At 38.7% G+C, this 19271-nt stretch overlaps 1 protein-coding gene across 1 annotated transcript in view; it reads right to left on the minus strand.

Annotated features, from left to right (window-relative positions):
* LOC101038647 (olfactory receptor 2B2) overlaps positions 1–19271 on the minus strand; it is a 147495-nt gene that overhangs the window by 13678 nt on the left and 114546 nt on the right. The window contains exon 4 of the mRNA XM_003944729.4: positions 5343–5466. The gene's annotated coding sequence lies outside the window, so the exon portion shown is untranslated. The remainder of the gene's footprint in view (positions 1–5342; positions 5467–19271) is intronic.

Raw genomic sequence — 19271 nt, forward strand, 5'->3', positions numbered from 1 at the left:
CTAAAAATACAAAAATTAGCTGGGCATGGTGGCGTATGCCTGTAATCCCAGCTACTCAGGAGGCTGAGGCAGGAGAATTGCTTGCACCAGGAGGCAGAGGTTGCGGTGAGCCGAGATCGCGCCATTGCACTCCAGCCTGGGTAACAAGAGTGAAACTCCGTCTCAAAAAAAAAAAAAAAAAAAAAAAAAAGCACATTCAAATTATCAATTGATATAAGGAAATATGACAAAGTTATCAAATATAGAAATATTTCTTTTTAGTTCAACATCTCCTTCTTAGAGAAGGATATATTAAAGTAATGATGATAAAGCTCTCCGTATTCACCAGATCAGAAACAAAAGGATAAATGAATTTTATTGCTAAAGTGGATAAAAGAAGTTACTCACAGATTACTGGTGGATATTTAAAATGTAACAGGCTTTCTGGTGAGAAATTATGGCAATAGTTTCTTATAAACTACATATATTCTCAATCTAGCACTGTTACTCCTGGGAATCCTTCCCAGGGAAGGGAGACTAACAGTATGTAAGGACACATGGGCAATGATGTTTACTGTAGACACATTTTAATGACCAAAGATAGAGAAAAATGTAGTTTCTGGTAGGTAATTTTCTGAATAATTAATGTATTCACTGAAGAGAATAATATGCATCCATCTAATATAGGGAACTATAGGTCTAACAGATGGCTTGGAGATATTTTCCTAGGGTATTGCTAAGTGAGCAAATAAAGAAGCAAAAAAGATACAAAACATGGTCCCAGTTTTATAAAATAATTATTTACAGCACCATAAATATGATTTTCTGAATTGTGTGTCTGTGTGAGATTACATAACAAAATACTTTGGTCTTTTTTTCCAGAATATTAAGAAAGGCTACTTCTTAGATAATTAACCAGAATAACTTGGAGAGAGGCAGATAGCAGTATCAGGAGGAGGAGGAGGGTGAGGAGGAGAAAGAGGCAGATGGGATGTGAAGTAAAACTGGAAAGAAAAAGAAATTAAGACTTCACATATATTTGATTTTTAAAAAATGTAACAGTAGTGGTTACCCCTGAATAGAAGACCAGGAATAAGGGTGAAGAAGATGAGGGAAAAATTTGTACTGGTGTGTGAATTTTGTTTTTCACAATATTTTCTAAAAGGTTGTAATTATTATTTATTTATTTATTTATTTATGGAGACAGAGTCTTGCTTTGTCATGCAGGCTGGAGTACAGTGGTGCAACCTGTGCTCACTGCAATCTCCACCTCCCAGTTTCCTGCCTCAGCCTCCTGAATAGCTGGAACTACAGGTGTGTGACACCACACCTGGCTAGTTTTTTTGTATTTTTAATAGAGACAGGGTTTCACCATGTTTTCCAGGCTGGTCTCGAACTTCTGACCTCAAGTGATCCACCCACCTTATCCTCCCAAAATGCTGAGATTACGGGTGTGAGCCACTGGGTTGGCCAAGAGCTTGTAATTTAAATAACAAATAAACAAAAGTATAGTTTGAAAACAACTAAGCAAGAAAATATGAATATAATATTCTGTAGAATGAACAAATTATGCATAAATGGGAATTATTCAAAAGTTCTTGAACATACAAATTATCAAGTGATGCCCACTTATGCAAGTTCTGGAAGTAGGGAAGGATCTCCTGCGTTTACTGTTATTAGCCAGACAAGTGCCGTCTGTTCAAAGGATTATCTCACTCGGTCTTCATAAGTGCCCTCTGAGAGAGCAATTCACTATTTTCATTCTACAGATGTAGAAACTGAGGCTTAGGGTGATTAAAATTCCACTTTTATTTATTTATTTTTTGTATTTTTGTTGTTCTTTTTTTTTTTTTTTTCCATGCCTACCTTCTTACCACTGGGACTTATGTTTCAGAAATTTACTTATTAGCATTTTAAAATAGAATATATATTGAATATTAGAACCAAATTCTACAAGTAGCCAGGGAGGCAAAGTGTTTTCTGTAAGATAAATATTATAAAAGCATGAAAGACTGGATATAATAACTTTTCTAGGAGAGATGGAAATGGGATAAGGACCATCTTCCATGACGTGGTATTTTCAAAAATGTTGACCTGTCACTTAGTAAGATGTCTCTCAATTTAGGGCATTTCACTTTTCTTCATTATTTATTTTTGGCAGGGATGCCACAGAAATACTGTTATCTTCTCATTCATCATATTAAGAGGCATCTGCTGTCAATGTGTCTCATTATTAGAGATTTTGACTTCTTCTTTTCTTTGATGAAGTCTCGCTCTGTTGCCAGGCTGGAGTGCTGCGGTGCGACCTTGGCTCAGTGCAACCCCTGCCTCTCCTGGGTTTAAGCGATTCTCCTGTCTCAGCCTCCTGAGTAGCTGGGACAACAGGTGTGCACCACCACACCCAGCTAATTTTTGTATTTTTAGTAGAGATAAGAGTTTCACCATGTTGACCAGGATGGTCTCGATCTCTTGATCTCATGATCCGCCCACCTCGACTTCCCAAAGTGCTGGGATTATAGGCGTCAGCTACTGCGCCCAACTGAGATTTTGACTTTTATTACCTGTTTATGAAGTGTCTGCTAAATTTATCTGCTATAAAATTAATACGTGTTTTGCATTTATTAACCTAGCTGTACCTTGTAGAGACTTACTTTGAAACCATGCAGACATCATGTTTCTTACTGAAATTTTACCCTCAGATTTAGCATTTCATTTATTCATACTGGAATCAATTATCATGTTTATGAAATGATGATGATTTTCTAATTCTACGATTCCTCTGTATTTATTAGTTTATATTCTACGAAATGCCAACTTACTTATTTACAACTTTAAAGCAGCAAGGACTAATGGCTTTCTATTGCATTCAGTTGGTTGTAATCTATTGCTATCTTTATTTATTTATTTATTTATTTATTTATTTATTTATTGAGACGGAGTTTTGCTCTTGTTACCCAGGCTGGAGTGCAATGGCACGATCTCAGCTCACCGCAACCTCCGCCTCCTGGGTTCAGGCAATTCTCCTGCCTCAGCCTCCCGAGTAGCTGGGATTACAGGCACGCGCCACCATGCCCAGCTAATTTTTTGTATTTTTAGTAGAGACGGGGTTTCACCATGTTGACCAGGATGGTCTCGATCTCTTGACCTTGTGATCCACCCGCCTCGGCCTCCCAAAGTGCTGGGATTACAGGCGTGAGCCACCGCGCCCGGCCTTGCTATCTTTATTTTTATGCTCAAGTTTTTCCAGGTTCAGCTATTGGGAACCTCTGCAGGCCAGCTCCTGCATCCTTCTCTTATTTTTCCTTCATTCTGTAGGCACTTTCTTACTTTAAGCACAAGTCGTGCCTAAAATCAGCTGTTTATCCCAAGAACCCTAATTTGTTTCAGTGGAGAAAGGTAATTAGAAACCTGATCTAGGAACATGGTGGGCTCATTATTATTTTATATCCACACATACTCGCAGACACACCATATCTCTTTCTATGTCCACTTATCTACATATATTAAATACCATGAGTCCACAGTGATACCTTCAATTTCAATCTAATTCACAAGGTTTACGCAATTCTTACTTTTCCTACTTATACCTTCTTTATCTAACTAGAAGAAACCTGGCTTCTGAATATATTTACTTATTTCCTCAATCCTCTGTATGCAACCAGTGTCACTACCACACAGGCCATCTCATTTGAGTCCTGATATCTTCACACATGTTGGATAGTCAGTATGAACACTGCACTCTTCCCATACACTGGAACTTCTTATGAATGAAGTCATATAGCATGTAAACTTTTTTCTCTGGATTCTTCAACGGAGTATAATGTTTTTGAATTCATGCACATTATTGCATCTATCAGTAGTTTTTTTCCTTTTTATTGCCAAAAATAATTTCATTGCATTAATACACCATAAGTTGTTTATTCGTTCTTTTGCTTATCAATATTTTTATTGTTTCTTGTTTGGCGTTATTATTAATGGGACTAGTGTGAACATTCTTGTATAATCTCTATTGTGGACATGTTTTCCTTCTTCTTGGGTAGACAGCAAGGTGTCTAACTGCTATATTACAATCTTCCAAATAATTTTCCCATGTAGAGATATCATTTTACACTTACACCAACTGTGGTTTGAGAGTTCTGGTTGTTTCATATCCTTGCCAACATTTTATGTTGTATGTCTTTTTAATTTTATCCAATCTAGTGGCTGTGCAGATATTTCTCATTATGGTTTAACATGCATTCCACTATTGTTTAATAACAGTGAGTGCTATTGTATGTGCTTATTGACCCTATATCTTCTCTTATTGAGATGCTGATCACCACCAGTTTGAGACTATAATCTTACGACTTTCCCTAATATTTTCCTTCATATGAATCTTAACATCTTGTGTCAATTTAAACCTTTTGCCCACTTAAAAAATAGGATAGTTTGTCTTTTGATCGTTTATTTGTAAGAGTAATTACATATAAATGTTTTCTGGCTACAAGTCTTTTGTCAGATATGCAAGTTATTTTCTCTCGGTCTGTGCCTTGCCTACTTATTTTCCTAACAGTATCTTTTGATGAGCAGAAAGTTTAATGTTTATGAGATTTGCTATGGCTGTCCACTGCCTTCACAATGCAGGAGCGTGGCACCTGACCTCATCAGGCCTCTTCATATTCAGGCTCTGTGCCTTAGATCGTGATGCTGCTGAGTTGGCACTGTCAAAAGTCTGAGTATTCCTAGAAACCATTCCTACACCAGGAGGGCTAGCAACAACTTACTTATCCATATAAATGACTTTACCCACATAATTATATCCTTAGTACACGCTCTCTTAGCCAGGTGATGAAAATTCCCACAGCCATTTCATTGACAGTTGACATGAGAACTATGACAGAGGGAAGTTGGAATGGAAAGAGTGCCCCCAATGAATTATGGATAAAATACATTTTTACAGATTTTACAAAAACATATGTTTATATGAACACATGGCTAGGACCCCCCGCCACCAAACACACACACCACCCCTGGGTCTTGGAAGGGGCCTAGGCAAGTGATAGGCTATGAAATTATGCTACGTTGGTTTCATGGTGAATCTACCTGTGACACTGCCTATGAAGCAACCCACACCAGCAAAATCTGCAACATTTGTTACAAATTTAACTCAAACTCAGATTATGAATTCTGCTTTCAGGCAAGATAGAATAGTTTTTAGAAGTCTAATTGGCCAGGTGTGGTGGCTCACGCTGCAATCCCAGCACACTGGGAGGCAGAGGTGGGCAAATCACTTGAGGTCAGACTTCAAGACTAGCCTGGCCAACATGGCGAAACCGGTTTCTACTAAAAATACAATAATTTTAACCGAGTGTAGTGGCACGCACCTGTAATCCCAGCTACTTGGGAGGCTGAGGCAGGAGAATTGCTTGAACCTGGGAGGTGGAGGTTGCAGTAAACCGAGATTGCACCACTGCATTCCAGCCTGGGCGACAGAGTGAGACTCCATCTCTAAATAAATAAATAAATAAATAAATAAATAAATAACAGTTGTGTAACAGATCACAGAGCCACTGAAGCAAAAAGACAAAAAAGTTCATATTCCACGTAGTGAAGAACTATGAAGTTGAAGTTGCCTTTTCCTTTGGGGAATGTGCTGATTCTGAGGGGAGTTACACTTGTTTTTTGTTTGTATCTGCCCTCTCCACTTTTTCTGGAGAATGGGATCTTGCTATATTGCCCAAGGCAGGTCTTGAACTCCTGGGCTCAAGCTATCCTCCCACCTTTTCCTCCCTGAGAGTTGTGATTACAGGCATGAACTACCACACCTGGTATAATTCTGGATGCAAGCATGAAACTTGTAAAAGGCCCATTAGTAGGGAATAAAGGGGAAAAGTCCAGAAATTTTCTATTTTTTCAGAGCTAAAGTAACACAACATCAGTTGAGATCCTGATACAAAGCAGTTTTCTCTTAGGTGGTTGAAACATCTTTATGTAAGGAGGAACGTTTAAACAGCTATGTCAAAAACCTCTGAAAAACACAGCTGAATTTTCAACTGTCTTAAGGTACTGAGGAATTAAAGTTTAGAGTTCATGACTAACCCAGAGAATGAACCCTGGCAAATAAACTAGTCATTCACTTGAAAGCCCTCAAGGAATAAAAAGAGATTGGCCAAGCCTTTCCAATATGGCAACCCAGTGCTGCCTCAGCTCCGACCCTGCCTGGATAAATTCCTCTCTGCCCAGCAAAGGAAAAGGTCAACACTGAAAATCAGAGGAAATGACCACAGACTGGATTTTGGAATTCCCAGGGCTACATGAAATGAATTTAGGTGAAAACAATATGTATCATTGACTGCCACAAATCTCCATACTCAATAGTTGACCAAACAGAATCTCCCTTCCAGGGAGATACCGGAGAATAATGTTTCTGTTAAAGACTAGAAAGATGTATTGTCCTCCAGTTGCATTATCTATTTAGCCTGAGCACAAAACAAAATGAGACTGGTGAATGACATGGATTATTGTAAGCTTCATAAGGTGGCAATTTTAATTGATTGTTACTTTGAGTTTCGCTTGTTATCCTAATTGATCACCTTGACACCTGGCACCTTGATTTTAGCCCACTGAAACAGATGTTGATTTTTTGATCTCCAGAACTGTAAGATAGTACATGTATGTAGTTTTAAGTCACCAAGTGTGTTGGCAATTTGTAAATGCTGCCATGGGAACTAATAAACTAAGTGAGCTAAATTTCAACTTTGGAGAAGAAATTAACTGTATTTCAACTTTCTGCTTCTATCTATTTAGGAATCAACTCATGAGACTATAAGCTTTATGTGTGGCTGAGAGCAAGAGCAAGATCTTGAACCTGTACACCTGTAGGTGAGCAATTGTGGCTTTCAGTTGTCATACCCAAGAAAACCCAATGGTGCTTGATCTGTCTGAAGTAGATTGGAATGCTATATGGAGGCCATGCATGCCTTAAGAGAAGTATCTTAGCGGAGATTACCAGATTTTTGCAGCAAAGCCACAACTTCTTTAGCAAAATAATGATCAACTGAGGGAAATAGAAAAATCCTAAATTACTGCTTTAAAAAAAGGACATTCAGGTCTTCAGGCTAACGGCTAAATAAAATTTTAAAAAGAACACCTCACATTCTTAATTGTCTTAAGAAATATAGATTATAGATATATGTATATAGATATATACACATATATATGCATATTTAAATGCAAAACTCTTTAAATGAATTGCTCTGAATATCTTTTATTGATTCTGTTAGTTTTTTATTTTGAAATAATTTTAGACTTACATTAAAGTTACAAAAATAGTTTAGTCATGTGTACCCTTCAGTTAGTTTCCCCTAATGTTGACATCTCACATAACCATAGTATAATTATCAAAGCACAGGAAATTACCATTAATAAAATACCATTAATAAAATACCGTTAAAATTTTGCAATCTGGGCTAGGTATGGAGGCTCATACCTGTAATCCCAGCACTTTGGGAAGCTGAGGTGAGAGGATCGCCTGAGATCAAGACTTTAAGACCAGCCTAGACAACATGGTGACACGCTGTCTCTACCAAAAATACAAAAATTTGCTGGGCATAGTGGTGCGTTCCTCTAATCCCAGCTACCCAGGAGGCTGAGGCAGGAGAATCACTTGAACCAGGGAGGTGGAGGTTACAGAGAGCCAAGATCAAGCCATTGTGCATCAGCCTGGGTAACAGAGTGAGTCTCCATCTTAAAAAAAGGAAAAAAAATTGCAAACTATTCCACAAATGTCCTTCACTATTCCAGGATCCCGTCCAGGACCCCACACTGCATTTAGTTGCTGTACCTCCTCAGTCTCCTCCTCCAATCTGGGACAGGTCCTTTTTCATGATCTTGACACTTTTGAAGATTATCAGCCAATTATTTTATAGAAGTATCTTCAATTTGGGTTTGTCTGATGCATTCTTATTGTATACATTGAGGGTATGTATTTTTGGCAAGAATATTACAGAAGTGTTGAGGAACCTTTTTAGTGCATCATATGAAGAGGTTCACGACGTTTTATTGTATTGCTATGATGTTTACTTTGTTTTTTTTTTTTTTTTTTTTTTTTTGGTTTTTTTGAGACGGAGTTTCGCTCTCGTTACCCAGGCTGGAGTGCAATGGCGCGATCTCGGCTCACCGCAACCTCCACCTCCTGGGTTCAGGCAATTCTCCTGCCTCAGCCTCCTGAGTAGCTGGGATTACAGGCATGTGCCACCATGCCCAGCTAATTTTTTGTATTTTTAGTAGAGACGGGGTTTCACCATGTTGACCAGGATGGTCTCGATCTGTTGACCTCGTAATCCACCCACCTCGGCCTCCCAAAGTTCTGGGATTACAGGCTTGAGCCACCGTGCTTGGCCTATGATGTTTACTTTGAACACTTGGTTAAGATAATTTCTTCCTTATCCCTTGGAAAAGAAAAAAAAACAAAACAAAACAGAGTGCAAATGTTTATTTAAAATAAAGTTCTATTTATCCCTTGGGAAAAAAAAAAAAGATAATTTCTTCCAGGTTTCTCCACTATAAAATTGCCATTTTTCCTTTTTAAATTAATAATTTTTTGAGGGAATATTTTGAGATTATGCAAATATTGTTTCTCATCATATTTTTGCCATTTATGTTGGCATCATCAATTATTCTTGCCTGCAACAATTATTCTGTAGCATCTATTTTCTGCTTCTATTACTAATTCTACATTTATTCATTGGAATTCTACAGTAAAGAAGACCTGTTATTTTCCCCCCATTTGCTATTTGTTCAATCATTTATTTAAACTCATATAGATTCATGGGTATTTATTTTATTCTATTGTTTGTAGTCCCAATACTATGATTATTTAATTTACTGCTAAAATTGTCTTAGATTTGGCCTTTGGGAGCTCCTTCAAGTTGACTCATGTATAACATTCGCCCATCACTATTTGAGAACTTCTATACTCTGTGTCACCACCAGCTATTCTAGCATCATCTTGGATTTTTACTTCCCCAGCCCTGGAACCAATAATTTTTCTAAGGCTCTCTGGTTCCTTTTACTGGAAAATATATTTAGAAATCAAGATCTTGGCACTAGGTGTGCTCATTGCTACTCACTTATTGCTTCTAGACCCTCTCAATGAACAGAGCTTAGAAATAGTATATATAGGCTGGGCACGATGGCTCACACCTGTAATCCCAGCATTTTGGGAGGCCAAGGCAGGTGAATCACCTGAGTTCAGGAGTTTGAGACCAGCCTTCCCAACATAGCAAAACCCCATCTCTACTATTAATTCAACAAGTTAGCTGGGCATGGTGGCAGATGCCTGTAATCCCAGCTACTCAGGAGGCTGAGGCAGGAGAATCACTTGAACCTGGGAGGTGGAGGTTGCAGTGAGCTAAGATCGCACCACTGTACTCCAGCCTGGGCAACAAGAGTGAAGTTCTGTCAGAAAGAAAGAAAGAGAGAGAGAGAGAGGAATATGTATATACATACATATATATGTGATGTACTGACATATACATACACACACATACTTTTAGTTCTGTACCTAGCTCTGTGTGTGTGTGTGTGTGTGTGTGTGACCACAGTTCATACTAATACCAATCCAAATGCCACAGAGTTTATTTGGATATACTCTCTCTTTTCCTTATTGTATCTTCTTTCTTGGACAGTGGGAAAGCTGGCTCTCATTATCCATAATGTATTTACTTATTTGCTCAATTCTCATACACAAATAGCTTTAGAATTGCTAATCCATACTCCTAGGAATAACAATTTTACTAACTAGATTACAATATTTGTGTATGGTTCTTTTTTGCATTTAGTCGCTGTATCTCCTTAGTCTCCTTTACCCTTAGATGAATCTATCCTTAAAAAATAGTCAAGATACTCTTTTCCCAAAGTAAATTAAGTTAGTTTTTTTTTTTTCCTTACCCTCTTTAACTTCGTTTTGTTTGCTCATTTGTAATGCAGTTAGATTAATTTATTACTCTCTGTATTTCTTTTGGGTACCTCCCATTCTAATTGGCTTTAATTATTTATTTAAAACTGAGGCCGGGCGCGGTGGCTCAAGCCTGTAATCCCAGCACTTTGGGAGGCCGAGGCGGGTGGATCACGAGGTCGAGAGATCGAGACCAACCTGGTCAACATGGTGAAACCCCGTCTCTACTAAAAATACAAAAAATTAGCTGGGCATGGTGGCACGTGCCTGTAATCCCAGCTACTCAGGAGGCTGAGGCAGGAGAATTGCCTGAACCCAGGAGGCGGAGGTTGCGGTGAGCCGACATCGTGCCATTGCACTCCAGTCTGGGTAACAAGAGCGAAACTCCGTCTCAAAAAAAAAAAAAAAAAAAAAAAAAAAAAAAAAAAAAAAAAAACTGAATATGTGAAGCATTATTATGGCAATAAAAGTAAGAACACACAAAATGTTATATGTACTTAGAGAAGCGTCACTCCCCCTCAGGCTTTCCATTCCACTCATTCTCCCATTTTTTTTTTTAATACTCTATTCCATATCATCACTTCCTCCAACGCTGTGGGTAACTAGTCTCATTAGTTTCTGGTTTATCATTCCTGTATTTCTTTTTGTATAAAGGGGCAGATATGTGGACAGTTTATTGCATGTCCTTCTTTCTTATATGAAAGGTAGTATAGGTTGGGTGCGGTGGCTCATGCCTGTAATCTCAGCAATTTGGGAGGCTGAGGCAGGTGGATCACTTGAGATCAGGAGTTCAAGACCAGCCTGGCCAACACGGCAAAACCCCATCTCTGCTAATAATACAAAAATTAGCTGGGGATGCCCATTTTCTAGTTGGATTGTGTTTTCACTGTTGAGTTCCGACAGTTTTTAAAATATAGTCTAGTTAGGAGTCTTTTGTAAGATACATGTTTTGGAAATATTTTCTCCCTGTCTCTAGCTGGTTTTTTATGCTCTTTTTTTTTTTTTTTTTTTTTTTTTTTTTTTTTTTTTTTTGAGACGGAGTTTCGCTCTTGTTACCCAGGCTGGAGTGCAATGGCGCGATCTCGGCTCACCGCAACCTCCGCCTCCTGGGTTCAGGCAATTCTGCCTCAGCCTCCCTAGTAGCTGGGACTACAGGCGTGCGCCACCATGCCCAGCTAATTTTTGTATTCTTAGCAGAGACAGGGTTTCACCATGTTGACGAGGATGGTCTCGATCTCTTGACCTCGTGATCCACCTGCCTTGGCCTCCCAAAGTGCTGGGATTACAGGCGTGAGCCACCGCGCCCGGCCTTTTTTATGCTCTTAACAGGGCCTTTCACAGAAGAAACATTTTCAATTTTTGCCATGTTGGTTAACTTATTTTTTTCCTTTTATGGATCATGCTTTTGTTGTTATGTTGTAACATTTACTGAGATTCTTGAATATGTTGGCTGATGTTTTTCATTGGTTTTGAAAAATTCTTAGCCATTATCTCTTCAAGTTTTGCTTATGCTTTGTATTTTCTCACTTCTCTTTCTGTATCTTAAATTATTTGTATACATCTATACATAATTATGTTTATAATTTGTTTTATTCTTTTTTCTTTCTTCTTGTCAGTTTGGAGTTTCTTCTACTTATTTGTCTTCCAGTCACAATTCCTATTTTATGAGTCAAAAGACAACAGGGTTTGGATTTATGTTTTGTTTTTGCCTTGAAAAATGAATTACGTTTATAAATTTTTAAAAATAATGTCAACTTTTATCTTAGATTCAGGGGATACATGTGTAGGTTTGTTACATAGGTATGTTTCATAACGCTGAGGTTTGGGGTCTGACTGATCTTGTCATCCAGGTATTGAGCGTACTACCCAATAGTTAGTTTTTCTTTTTCTTTCTTTCTTTTTTTTTTTTTTTTTTTTGAGACGGAGTTTCGCTCTTGTTACCCAGGCTGGAGCGCAATGGCGCAATCTCGGCTCACTGCAACCTCCGCCTCCTGGGTTCAGGCAATTCTCCTGCCTCAGCCTCTTCAGTCGCTGGGATTATAGGCACGCACCACGATGCCCAGCTAATTTTTTGTATTTTTACTAGAGACGGGGTTTCACCATGTTGACCAGGATGATCTCGATCTCTCGACCTCGTGATCCACCCGCCTCGGCCTCCCAAAGTGCTGGGATTACAGGCGTGAGCCACCACGCCCAGCCCAATAGTTAGTTTTTCAACCCTTGCTTTCATCCCTCTTCCCTTGTAATCCCCAGTGTCTATCTTTATATCTGTGCGTACTCAATGAACATGCTGTATTTGGTTTTCTATTCCTGCATTAATTTGCTTAGGATAATGGCCTCCAGCTCCATCCATGTTGCTACTAAGGACGTAAGTTTTTCATGGCTGCATAGAATTCCATGGTGTATAGGTACTGCATTTTCTTTATCCAGTCTACTCTTGATTGGCACCTAGGTTGAGTCCATGTCTCTGCTACTGTGAACAGTACTGCAATCAACTTAAGAGTGCAAGTGCCTTTTTGGTAGAATGATATTCCTGTGGATACATAACCAGTAAGGTGATTGCTGGGTTTAATGTTTGTTGTGTTTTAAGTTCTTTGCAAAATCTGCAAACTGCTTTCCACTATGGCTGAACTAATTTACATTCCCAACAATAGCATATAAACCAGACTGATTTTGTAATTTGTCATTATTTTACCTTTTATTTCTAGAATGTATATTTTATTTCTTTTTGTATGTTTCGATTCTCTGGTGAAAATTCTATAAGTTTATGTATTTATTCATATTTTTCTCTAACAAAATAATCATAGTTATAATCCAATATTTGTTTGCTAACCTTGAAGTCTGGCTCATCTAGGGATCTCTTTAAAAGTTTTTGATTATTGATTATATGATCTTCTTGTTCTTGTGTCCAGTAATTTTTTATCATATGCTAGATATTGTGTAAGCAGACAATAGGAACACCAGATGATGTTACTTTCCACCAAAGGGGTTTCTCCTTTAGGTAGATCAAGTAAGCGGATTTTCACCCACTTCATTGTCCTTTACCCCTACTTTCATATCTCCTCACATACCAACCATAGTAAGCATTCTGATTCTTTCATTTTGGTAAATTCTTCTAAATTTTCCCTTTTCCTCTCTATGTAAATTTTGTTCTTTTTTTTTTTTTTTATCAATAATTCACTCCTTAATCGTCCATCTCTCTAAATTTTTAAAATAAACTAAAATCAATATAGAGTAAAATAAGTGCTAAAGTCAAACTACAAATAAAGAACTTCTGGAATCCTGCCAAATACACGGGGAAGAATCGCTGTATTAGTACATTTTCATGCTGCTGATAAAGACATCCTCAAGAGTCAGGGGGAGAAAAAGGCTTAGGCCAGGCACAGTGGCTCACGCCTCTAATTACAGCACTTTGGGAGGCCCAGGCGGGCAGACCACAAGGTCAGGAGTTTGAGACCAGCCTGACCAACATAGTGAAGCCCCGTCTCTACTAAAAATACAACAAATTAGCTGGGTGTGGTGGCAGGCACCTGTAATCCCAGCTACTTGGGAGGGCTGAGGCAGGAGAATCACTTGAACTTGAGAGGCGAAGGTTGCAGTGACCCAAGGTCACACCAGTACATTCCAGCCCAGGCAATAGTGTGAAACTCCATCTCAAAGAAAAAAAAAAAAAAGGTTTAATGGACTTACAGTTCCACATAACTGAGGAGGTCTCACAATCATGATGGAAGGCAAGGAGGAGCAAGTCACATCTTACATTGGTGGCAGCAGGCAAAAGAGAGCTTATTTAGGAAAACTCCCATTTTTAAAACCATCAGATCTTGTGAGACTTATTCACTATCATGAGAGCAGCACAGGAAAGATCTGCCCCCATGATTCAGTTACCTCCCAATGGGTCCTTGCCACAATGCCTGGGAATTCAAGATGAGATTTGGGTGGAAACATAGCCAAACTATATCATTCTTCCCCTGGCCCCTCCCAAATGTCATGTCCTCACGTTTCAAAACCAATTATCCCTTCCCAACAGTCCCCTAAAATGTTAACTCATTTCAGCATTAACTCAAAACTCGGCAGTCCAAATTCTCATCTGAGGTAAGTAAAGTCCCTTCCACCTATGAGCCTGTGAAATCAAAAGCAAGTTAGTTACTTCCTAGATACAATGTGGGTATAGGCATTGGGTAAATACAGCCTTCCCAAATGGGAGAAATTGGCCAAAGCAAAGGGGCTAGAGGCCCCATACAAGTCTAGAATCTATCGGGGCAGTCAAATCTATTTTTTTTTTTTTTTTTTTTTTTTTTTTTTGAGATGGAGTTTTGCTCTTGTTACCCAGGCTGGAGTGCAATGGCGCGATCTCGGCTCACCACAGCCTCCGCCTCCTGGGTTCAGGCAATAGTCCTGCCTCAGCCTCCCGAGTAGCTGGGACTACAGGCCATGCCACCATGCCTAGCTCATTTTTTGTATTTTTAGTAGAGACGGGGTTTCACCATGTTGACCAGGATGGTCTCGATCTCTTGACCTCGTGATCCACCCGCCTTGGCCTCCCAAAGTGCTGGGATTACAGGCGTGAGCCACCACGCCCTGCCCGGGCAGTCATATCTTAAAGCTCCAAAATGATCTCCTTTGATTCCCTATCTCTTATCCAGGTCATGCCGTTCCCATGGTCTTGGGCAGCTCCACCCCTGTGGCCCTGCAGGGTAGAGCCTCCCTCCCAGCTGCTTTCATGGGCTAGTGTTGAGTGTCTGTGGTTTTTCCAGGCACACAGTGCAAGCTGTCAGTGGAACTACATTCTGGGGTCTGGAGGACAGTGGCCCTCTTCTCACTGCTCTGCTAGGCAGTGGCCCGTGGGGACTCTGTGTGGGGGCTCCAACCCCATATTTCCCTTCCACACTACCCTAGCAGAGGTTCTCCATGAGAGCCCTTCCCCTGCAACAAACTTCTGCCTGGACATCCAGCCGTTTCCACACATCCTCAGAAATCGAGGTGGAGGTTCCCAAACCTCAGTTCTTGACTTCTGCCCACCCACAGGCTCAACACTACATGGAAGCTGTCAAGGCTTGGGGCTTGCACCCTCTGAAGCCACGGCACAAGCTGTACCTTGGCCCCTTTGAGTCATGGCTGGAGTGTCCAGCATGCAAGACACCAAGTACCTAGACTGCACACAGCTCAAGGACCCTGGGCCTGGCACATGCAACCATTTTTCCTCCTAGCCTCCAGGCCTGTGTGGAAGGGACTATTGAAAAGGTCTCTGACATGCCCCAAAGGCATTTTCCAGGCATTTTTTTCCATTGTATTGGTGATAAACATTCAGCTTCTCATTAATTATGCAAATTTCTGTAGCCGGCTAGAATTTGACCTCAGAAAATGGGATTTTCTTCTCTATTGCATTGTCAGGCTACAAATTTCCCACATTTTTATGCCTGTTTCCCTATCTTTAACAGCACCCAACTCACCTCTTCAATGCTTTGCTGCTTAGAAATTTCTTCCATCAGATACCCTAAATTATCTCTCTCAAATTTAAAGTTCCACAAATCTCTAGCGCAAGGGCAAAATGGCACCAGTCTCTTTGCTAAAACGTAACAAGAGTCACCTTTGCTCCAGTTCCCAACAAGCTCCTCATCTCATCTGAGGCCACCTCAACCTGGATTTCATTGTCCATGTCATTATCAGCATTTTGGTCAAAGCCATTTAACAAGTCTATAAGGAGTTACAAACTTTCCCACATGTTCCTTTCTTCTTCTGAACCCTCCAAACTGTTCCAACCTCTGCCTGTTACCCAGTTCCAAAGTTGCTTTCATATTTTCGGGTATCTTTTCAGCAGCATCCCACTCTCCTGGTACCAATTTACTGTATTAGTCCATTTTCATGCTGCTGTGATACAGACATGCCTGAGACTGAAAAGAAAAAGAGGTTTAATGGACTTATAGTTTCACATGGCTGGGGAGGCCTCATAACCATAGCTGAAGGAGAGGAGGTGTCAGTAACTTCTTACATGGATGGCGGCAGGCACAAAGAAAGCTTATGCAGGAAAACTCCCATTTTTAAAACCATCAGATCTCATGAGACTTATACACTATCACAAGAACAGCATGGGAAAGACCTGTCCCCATGATTCAATTACCTCTCATTGGGTTCCTCCCACAACACCTGGAAATTCAAGATGATATTTGGGGGAAGACAGAGCCACACCATATCAATAGCCAAGTGCAACAGAAAGAATTTTTCACCTGGGCCTTGATTCTTTTAGTATTATTTTTATAAGATGAACATCCTCATCAGAAAGAATGTCATAAGGAAGGAGATATAATTAAAGAAATAATTATAATTATCAAAGATCTACTGTATGTCAGGGACAATGCTAAATATTTAATGTTTCTTACCTTATTTAACTTTCACAACAACTCTTCAAAGCAGTTTTTCTTTCTAGTGATAGTAAATGAGCCTTCCTAATTTTTAAGCCGGCAGTGATTGCTTCTGAGCTGGAGTTCAAGCCATTCTCCAAAGGCTATTCTTCTTCTTTCTATTTATTCTAGAGATGATTTAAATTCTTATTGTTTATGAAAAATGGTCAGTCGTCTAACGCATTTGGAGTACAAACAGGCGCTCTTTAGATAGAGGTGGAAATGTGAAGTTGGTACACAACCACATCAGTATTAAATAATTTACATGTTTTTCTCTAGACAGAGTCACTTCAGGACTTTAAGTATGGGCATGAAAACACCTACATTTTAGGAAGGCTCCTTTTGTAGCAAAGTGAAAGATGGTTTGAGGTAAGAAGACACTAGAGATTAATAAAGGAACAGGTTAGTATAACAAATCATGCAAGAGTTAATAAGCTACTGTGCTACACAAGAGAAATAGAAACAAAAAAGTTAGTTGGTGCTATGAAAGAGATGTTGTAGGTAGACTTAGAAACTTATTGAACATGAGCATTCAGGGAGATGACTCAAGAAAGTGGTGGTGTTTCAAGACTTGTTGACTGGACAAATCACAGAGAGATGAAAATCAAAAAGAGCAGGTTTGGAAAATAAAGTTTGAAAAAATAATGGACATTTGACATCAAATTTTATAAATACTTGTGATATAACTATTATAAGTAATTTGTTCTTCACTTCCACAAAAGCTATATGATAATAATTAATTAAATTTCAATAAAAAATTTGATTAAACATAATTGCATCTGATGGAAAAGATGACTGATGTAGCTTTCATTTCTTTTCCTGAAGACATTCTATGTCATATTACAAAATACTAAGTCGTAGGATAATATGTTGGGAAGTACTTCTTGCAATCACATAAAACCTTTGGATTATATTATTTTAGTTCACAGAAAGCAGCTTTTCATGACTATAACATTTCCATCAGTTACAAGTTTAAATGTATTTGTAATGAGTTAGGAATGGTGGTGGGCCAAGGGTCAATAAAAGGGATAGGAGTGAGTTGGCAAAAAATAAATTTAAATACTGCTTCTAAATTTGCTTCTTTAATAACAATATCCCTTCTTGAGTTAACTGCACCCATAAAGACTTCCTCTCTTTCACTTCTCAGAGGGACTCATCTCAGATAGGAAATTCTTGAGAGCATCAAATTCTCTAGGTATTTCCCCCTAGTTTCCAAGAGAAAATATTAGGCCAAGAGATAGTAACACAAGCTAAAAACTGAATCTAAGCATAGAAAGCAATTCTCAGGAGGAATAGTTCATCTGATCATGCCAAGAAGTTTGTTGGCATACAGAATTAATATTGATTAATTTTGAGTACACATCTATGTGTTTCAGTATTTCTGTTTAAAGAAAAAAAATAGTTGTATGTCATTTGTTTTTTAAGTTAATGGAGATGATATTATCATTGTTTCTAGCTAATATATACTATCCCTACTTGTACAGTTTGTGGTATTAAGATGACATGACTTTAATAATGTTTATATTTAAAACATAGTATTTGACATAGTAATGACCAGATATTTCTGTTCTATTGACAAAAGTACCTGGAAACGGTCACTGAAGTTTGTAGACCATATAATATTACAATTTAAATAACATTTTAAATGTACAAAGTACATTTATATGATGAAGCTCATGTGTATCATCAACTAAAACCTTTGGCTGCAGAGGTAAAATGTAAAATTTATCTCCCTTAGAGGTCTTTGATAGGTAAATATAGAACGTATGCTTTTGAGATGCAGTTGCTTCTGTACTGTTTGCCTTATGACTATAGCAAAGAATCAAGTGATCTGAAACAACTGCATACCATTGTTTACTACCTTTTTTAAAAAACAAAGCCTCTTAATTTATTCTGACTTAGCTGATGTCATTTGTCAGTCAGATTGTAACTCCCTTAAAATAATTTTATATGATATTTGGCAATTTGAGATAAAATTGTTATGATATTTTTGGCCTATTTTTTGTATTAATTTTAAATGTAAAAAAATCAATCTTTTTTCTTTTTTAATTCACTCTCCTCTTGATATATCTATATTTGTCTTAAATAGAAAATATTCAGGTTAAATTTTATTGTTAAGGATCTTAAAACTGCAAAGAAAATTTTAAGTAAACAAAATGGTAAAAGCACTTTAGTAACAGCACTTCTTTGCAGTGCATGTACTAAGCAAGTGGCAGAGGATGTATATAGACCACAAAAAGAAGCCAAAGCACACGTATATCCTGGTACATCTTTTCTGTAACTCTAGGTTCTGCTCTCAACTAAGTAGAAAGTGGCCACTTTTGATACCTTCATGCTTATTACCAAGTACTGGACTTGATGATGAAAATAGACTCAGTGAAGACTCAGTACTGTCTCTTGTCTCTCTCCTGGGTGAATCTGCAGTGTGTGTGTGCAAACCTGTGTGTGTGTGTCTGTGTGTGCTGGGAAGAGTGACATTTCCTCTGAGACCATACACTCTCCCAAACCTTGTTAGGGATAATTAGCGAAGGGAGTTTTTGAAAAGGAAGTTTTACTCCATAGGGTGATCAGAAAAGGAAGTATCCAATCCCTTATCAACTCAGAAACCTGTAAGGAGATCTTCTTTCTCAGGCTTGAGTCTTTAAGTGTTTCCTACACTGGGTATACATCAGAGACCCTCCAGCTTCCCTCATGCTGCTCCTTATCTGGCTCCTTATCTGGGGCTGGGAGGTGGAGTATGTGGATGTACCTCATTGCTGTACCTCGGGTGATATAACTATTGTGTGCTCATCAACATTCTCTCTTCATCCACTCAGATTCAGCTCTGCTAGGTACTATTACCCCTTTGTCTTTCTCCCATTCTTTTGGATTTTCTAAATGTCATCTTTCTCCTCTCCTTGTCTGCACTCTGGTCATCCCATTTGGACTTCCAAGTGAAGTCTCAAGAAAGAGAAGCA

This window comes from Saimiri boliviensis, chromosome 4, assembly GCF_048565385.1.
Source record: "Saimiri boliviensis isolate mSaiBol1 chromosome 4, mSaiBol1.pri, whole genome shotgun sequence".
NCBI classification, from domain to species: domain Eukaryota; kingdom Metazoa; phylum Chordata; class Mammalia; order Primates; family Cebidae; genus Saimiri; species Saimiri boliviensis.